Genomic DNA, 6955 nt, shown 5'->3' with positions numbered 1-6955 from the left:
GCAAATCATGAAAGTAGACGTTGTGAACAAATCCCATTGTTCTGCTGAAGGTTAACACATTCCCTGCTAGTCGGTTCAACGAGAAGCATTATACCCGAACATCAGAGTTCAACACATGTGGACTCTCCGTCACGTCATTCTGAAATTTAAAAAAATCCAATTAAACTTTATTTTTAACGTTTCTGACAATTTACCTTAGTCGAGCGGGATCCCAACAAAACGGAGACGAACGATGGAGTACAATACTTCCTTCGTCATCGTTAAAACAAAGTTTGACTTGTTTACTTCCCCTGCTTTGCCTGATCACATCGTAATATAGTTGCTTTCCCAGGTACCTTCTTCCTTGTGGGCGGTACACAAAAATCACGTGTTCGTGTACATTCGGCCCCACCAGACGAAGACCGATGCTATTCTACCCTCCATATGCCAACAGATTGTTTTTACCGGATGCAGTGTAAGGCATCAAGCTTGTCATAAAATAACTTCTGGATCAGGAAGTGCTGCTACCAACCTGTAGATTCTGTAATTCCCCTATTTTACCAGTTCTGAAACCAGGTCGTGATAATGAGTAACGATTTTTACAAGAGCTAAGGGCTATTCACAACATATTTGCACCTCTTCCTCCCGTCTTTGACAATACTGACGTTAACCTCTCGGTATTCCTGCCACATCTGAATGTTATTCTCTTATAGACCCTGTTCTGCCCTTTTCTCCATCCCAGTTCATAAGAATAGTCAGTATTTGTTCGTTTTTGCTTACAGTGGTAGACAGTGAACTTGGTCCAGGTTGAATCTTGAGTATACTGAGAGACCTTCGTTTTATGCCGCAGCAGTCATACGGGATTTAAGCGCTGTCCAGTTGCCAGAGTAAAGTATAATTTTATAAAGTGCCGATTATCTACTTATTGTCTCTCCCAGCCGACATAATTGTGAAAAAAAGACTTTGTTGCTTTATGGACAAACCATGCTGAAAATGGACAAAATAAACATCAATAAACATCAGCTTTGTCTTTCCGCTCTGCAGTATTTGGGACACATGGTTTCTGAAGGCACTGAACCACTTTCCAAAGAACAAATTGCAGCTTTTATTAATGAGCCACCTCCCCGCACACGAACTGAAATGCTGCCCGTTTTGGAACGGTCGATTACTGTAGTCATTGGATTTCTGAATATCGAATGATGGAGGCTCCTCTTCGACAAGCCTCATTACCGAGCATGTCCGCCGGAATACAGTGAACTCAGGAAATGAACACAGCTTTTAATGCTCTCAACACCGCTTTGTCAGCCTCCCCTGCTTTGGACATATCTGACTATCCAGATCCTTTCCAAATATTCGTCAATGTTCAGCAAGGGTTTGCTAGTGGCAATGTATCACAACGGCCTGGGGGCCTCAGACGACCCAATGTATAATATTATAATTAAAATCAGGTGTAAAAGTCGTGCCTGTTTGTCTAAGATATGTCGCCAACAACAGTACAACAGTCAACAACAGAAGGACATGTGCTGTTTTCAGACAACAAAGTTAATCCCTGGTCATTAACATCTCCGGAATGCAATAGTTTGTCATTTAATCATGCCAGACAGTGATGGCGTAGTTATTAAGCCACTCAATCTGATTGGGTGTGCAAGTGGCCAAGACTGGAATGAAGTATCGTGGGATTCAGACTGTTATTGTGTTCACGGGGTGGCCGAAGGTGGGCATAATCCTTACATATCATCGGAGATATTATTTAGGACAAAACATTGAGTTACTAAAAACTGACGTAAATCTATTCTGCGGTCGAAACGCTACAGGTCGTGTTACCGATTATATGCGTCAAACCCCGGTCCAGAATAATCACCGGTGTTGCATAACGCTGATCGTTTGCTGGACAGATATCAGTGAGACGGAACTGGAACTGCAACAGAGAGAGTAATGATCGGTCAGAAAGCTGTACCACAGCTCCGAAAGTAATTCTGCGATATTTCTATTTGTGGCTTGGCGCATCAGATAATCAATGTAAAAGATACAGTGTTCAATGATTATACAGACACGAAGTATTTACTTTATTAAGGAGAATACGGTAACATACAGCGATGAATGGTAAGCACAGATGCCTCAATTATTAATTAAAATTTTAACCAAACCATCCTTATCAGCTGAGTGTTTCCAGTAAGTACTGATTTTAATTCGGATTGCTAGTGTTTTTTTTTTTATATCGATTTAAGATTACGGAGAGCTTAATTAGTTTCAGAGAAGGTTCAGAGAAAGACAGAAAAACAGAGAGAGAGATTGAGAGAGAGAGAGAGAGAGAGAGAGAGAGAGAGAGTAAAAAAAGGCCGATATTTTTTTTTTCCGTTGCTCCAGAAGTTCTTTATGTTTCTGCCTACTTTTTTGTTATCAGTGTAAATATTTTTTTTGCGAAGTACTGCAGTGAGACTGGTTTCTGGTTTCTGTCAGAACGGGACTGGACGTGCAGATTGAGAGAGAGACAGAGAACAGAATTTGATGTAAGGAAACACAGGACCTTGAGATGCGATCGAGGGAAAAGATGCGCACGGACAAAAAAAGGAGCATTCTGGAGACGGAGCCGGAGCTGAAAAAAAAAAAAACACACATATGACCCCAGAACGCTTCAATCCGCTAATATTTCCTCTTACGGTAAAACTGACCAATCTAAACTGGTGTTTGGCGGAGGAGAAGAGAATAGCGGGAGGTTCTGGTGGAATCGAGGGCATCGTGCGAGTGTTTGGGAGTAAAACACAGTGAGCACTAAAAGGAAGAGTAACAAGCAGCGGACATGGTGGAGAAAAGGGAGCGGATCCATCCTGACTGAACAATCCCTGAGTGAAACGCTGCCAGCATCACCAGAACCAAGAATGAAATCTCATGGAGAGAATGAAAATAAAACGGGCGGGACCTTACTGGACCGTCCGTGGTTGTTCAAGTGTTGTACAAGGTCTGGGTGAATTGAGAGGAATCTGAGGAAGGACAACTTTTATCTGTACGTGGTAGACAGCGAGGAAAATATATTACCGCTATATCAATTGCTCGGTTGTCAGCCGTGTATACAATATATATATATATATATATCGGCAGTATATATAGGCAAGTGGATAGCTTATGGAGGAAACATGGCCCTTGGCTTAATTCTACTGCAGAAATAAGCTGGTCGCTCTATGATTTAACGAATGTGTTTAACAGTTTCAGCGGGTATTTCACCGCGTTTTTCAGCTCCTCTCTGAACTTGCTCTGAGTCACGGCGTAAATACATGTGTTGGTGCAGGAACTGAGGATCTGCAGCATCGTCGCCGTGGATTCTGCGATATAAATCGAATCCCCGTCCGTGTAACGATTGATGATTGCAATCCGTCGATAGATATCGAACACCAGTCGTGTCACCCACAGAAATATAAAACTACCGGTTATGCTGAAGAGTAAAACGACCGATTTCCTTCGGTTCTCCATCTCCGGGTCCTTGTCAATCTTTCCGTTGCTGCGGCCCCGGAGCCCCATCCGGACTCTATTGGCGGAAAAGATCCGTCTCACTGTCAGAGCATTGAACAATAAAATCAGAACAAACGGGAGACCCGGCATGAAAATGCGATGAATCGTCTCAAATGCGGCCCACGAGGGGGACGTAAAAAAACTCTCTTTTGTAAAACAGCCATAGAAAACTCCGTTAATTATCTCCGAAGGCTCTAATGTAAAGTAAAAAGGGATACATTCCAAACAGCCCAGAACACTCACTGCCCCGGTAACCACACCCGCTGTTCTTTCGGTGCAATATTTTGTTTTCAGCGTTTCACAACAAATGGCCACAAATCTGTCACAGGTGAACGCGACTGTCAGCCAGACAGAGACCCCGGTGCTGGCTAAAAACAGGCAACGAACTCCCCTGCAAACGGGTGTCCAATAGAGGAAAGAAAATCTAAAATATATCAAAACCGTCCACTTCAGCAGAGGGTCAGAGACAACGACGAGGAGATCGGCCGCTGCCATTCCCAGCAGGTAGCGAGTGACACATTTGGAGAGACCGCACTTTCCTCGGGAAAGGATCACAATCGCCACTAGGTTTACTGAAAGAGAGAGGGAAGAGAACAGAGAAATTCCTGACTAGTAAGTGGAATAGAGCCGCAGTGTGATAGAATCAAATTAGGTCTTGTGTTTTTGTTTCTGCCTCGAAGGGTGAATACTGGACCCAGTTTATATGAAGCAACTGACAATGTGCATTCTCCGCGTAACTGAGTTGCCAAGATTTGCCAAGAGTTTTGTAAATGGTTTAATTCTGGGTGCATTCTCAAACCGGCGAGAGGACAGCTGCTTAAATACTTCCTCGGCCGCAGTACGGGATGTGCATTCATTATCAGCATAACTGGCTCTGAACAGCACAGGAATGAAATGAAATCCACATCTGCAGTTCCCTCTGCTCACCCAGTCATGCAATTCCTGTGGACAGAAAGAAAGACAACTGGTTCCCTCAGAAGCAATAGAGCCCGGTCTCCTCCTTACAGACATTTCAATTCACAATTACCTCATGACATCGAGGCAGCGAAAAGGCAGCATCTAGGCTTCAATACGCTACGCCTCCCGCTACGAAAGCAATGCGATTAACATTATCAGCGCCTTCCGCTGTGGAAAGAATTACCGAGCGAATCGCTTCAGGACTTCAGAATTAACTCTCAGTTTCTGCCGTTTGCTGGTGTGTCAGTGGCTTACCGGGAATTCCAGCGGCTGAAATAACAGGGTAGTAAATGTCTTCTATCCGCCAGATTACTGGATATCCCATTTGAGTGACACAGTGAACGCTTTTGCTCTGAATTCCACAGCTCGCAAGACACTCTGGACTGACGCACTGCAACAGGCTCTGATTTATACAGGAGATCGATCTCCAGTGACAAGGTCCCAAACTCTCCCATTGTTACTGAACAAATTAATTACATCACCGGTAGTGTCTCAGGTGCAAATGCTGTGGGCATGTAACATGATCACGTCAATGTCATTGGTATTACCTCAGTCAGATCCCTCTGTGTAATGCGACCGAAACGGGCAATGAGACCAGTGAGTGAGCAATGAGCGGCTCTATTCACACCGTTCCACAGTTGTATTGGCAGCGGTCACGACTGTTCCTGTTTTCCAAACTCAAACTTACTCTGTGGCTCTCTTTCAACAAGCAATCCGGAATCGATGTGTCCAGCATTTCCGGCAATTTTCACTGTCATGCCTGCTGTTTCATCTGCAAATAGATCCGGTTTCCCCTCAGTGTGCTCTGCATCCGGGGACATATGAATACTCTCTGTCTCCTCCTGCAAGCTTTCAGTTAATGTCATTCTTTTTTTAAAATTCAGCAGCTGCACTTTGGCCGCACAGGCACCAAATGCATCCGAACCCGCTCCACTACGTGCCACCAAATATAAAACATACCCTTTGTGCACACAGACACGCTGTGCAGTTCTCTGTCAGCCCTGGACGGCATCGAAGTTTAAGTCATTTTGTTCAGCTTCCCGGTATAATGTTTATTTCCGATTCCTTCATCTTCAGATCTGTCCAGGGTATCCTACATCTCAAATTATCTTCTCCACATCTGTAGTATCTGTGTGCGTGTGTGTGTGTGTGTGTGTGTGTGTGTGTGTGTGTGTGTGTGTGTGTGTGTGTGTGTGTGTGTGTGTGTGTGTGTGTGTGTGTGTGTAAATTTGTATGTATGTCTGTCTGTCTGGTTGTATGTGTAAGAGTGTGCGTGTAGATGACATGATTGTGTATGTATGTTTCTACGTGTTTGTGTGTGTGAGTGTGCATATATACAGTATGTGTGGGAATGTTGGTTTGTATATATCTGTATGTGTGCATGTTTGTGTTTGTGAGTGTGATGAGTGTGTGTGTGTGCGTGTGTACGGGTATATACTGTATGTGTTTGTGTTAGTGAGTATGATGAGTGTGTGCGTGTGGGGTTGTGTATGTGTCTGTCTGTGTGTGGATGTGTGTATATGCGTGCATGTGTTTGTGTGTTTGTGTATGTATGTACGTACAGTGTACATTTACGTAATATATATGTATAATATTTCCTATGCGTGCTGTGGGTTTTAAAACGGTGCTGCCGACAAGTCCGCTGTTTAATCCACCTAGGGATCAGTTCGATGCTGAAATACTGTGCCGTTCAATTAGCTATAGAGATATATTGGGCTGATCAGACTCCCATTCTCTGCCCTGTGATTTACGAGCACACCCATCAACACGTTTGTCTGGTGTAAATAGCGGCATGATTTAATAGAGTATTTTCTGCCATGTACAGATTGCATTGCGATTTCATTTCATGGTTTAACATAACAATGCCCGCGACCTTTGTATTACTTAGGCAATGCCCTGCAGAAATGCACGCAGGACTGCCAAATAAGACCTCATCATCACATAAAACCATGTTAAAAACCATTAAACACACACTCACACACACACACACACACACACACACACACACACACACACACACACACACACACACACACACACACACACACACACACACACACACACACACACACACACACACACACACACACAGGTGCAGGCAAATAAACGCGAGTGTATGTGTTAAATTATCTGCCGATCATCCTGTACATGCTTTCCCGTCCCACTCCGACCGCATTAAACAAAGTACTGTACGGTTGAGTCAACGCGACGATGACGGGAGAGGAGAAACAAAAGGGTCATTGAAACAGCCGCAGAGCAAAGTTGCCGAAACAAAAGATATTCGTAGCAGAATGACACAAAAAAACAGTAAATTGAGTTAACAGAGAGCAATAGCTGAATCTGCCGGACAGCAAAGGATGAATCATGCAATACGTTTCAAGGTGAAAATGAAGAGAGCGTTGATATTCAGTTCACATGAAATGCAGAATTAGTGAGAGAGAGAGCGACAGCAGAGGAGGGACAATCGACAATCGGGAGACATTCAGTCGGATAATATGAGAGCGTGTGCTTC

The 6955-nt window shown here is 43.9% G+C and overlaps 1 long non-coding RNA gene across 1 annotated transcript; it reads right to left on the bottom strand.

Moving 5' to 3' along the window:
* Positions 1-847: 847 nt before the first annotated feature.
* On the bottom strand, positions 848-4795 carry LOC132389700 (uncharacterized). Its single transcript, XR_009510646.1, has 3 exons — positions 4699-4795; positions 1841-1897; positions 848-966 (listed from the first exon to the last, which is right to left on the bottom strand). It is a non-coding gene; the product is annotated as an uncharacterized LOC132389700 (long non-coding RNA).
* Between the last annotated feature and the right edge of the window lie 2160 nt (positions 4796-6955).

This window comes from Hypanus sabinus, unplaced genomic scaffold (assembly GCF_030144855.1).
Source record: "Hypanus sabinus isolate sHypSab1 unplaced genomic scaffold, sHypSab1.hap1 scaffold_631, whole genome shotgun sequence".
Taxonomy (NCBI): Eukaryota; Metazoa; Chordata; class Chondrichthyes; order Myliobatiformes; family Dasyatidae; genus Hypanus; species Hypanus sabinus.
This window is presented reverse-complemented; position numbering and strand designations above follow the sequence as displayed.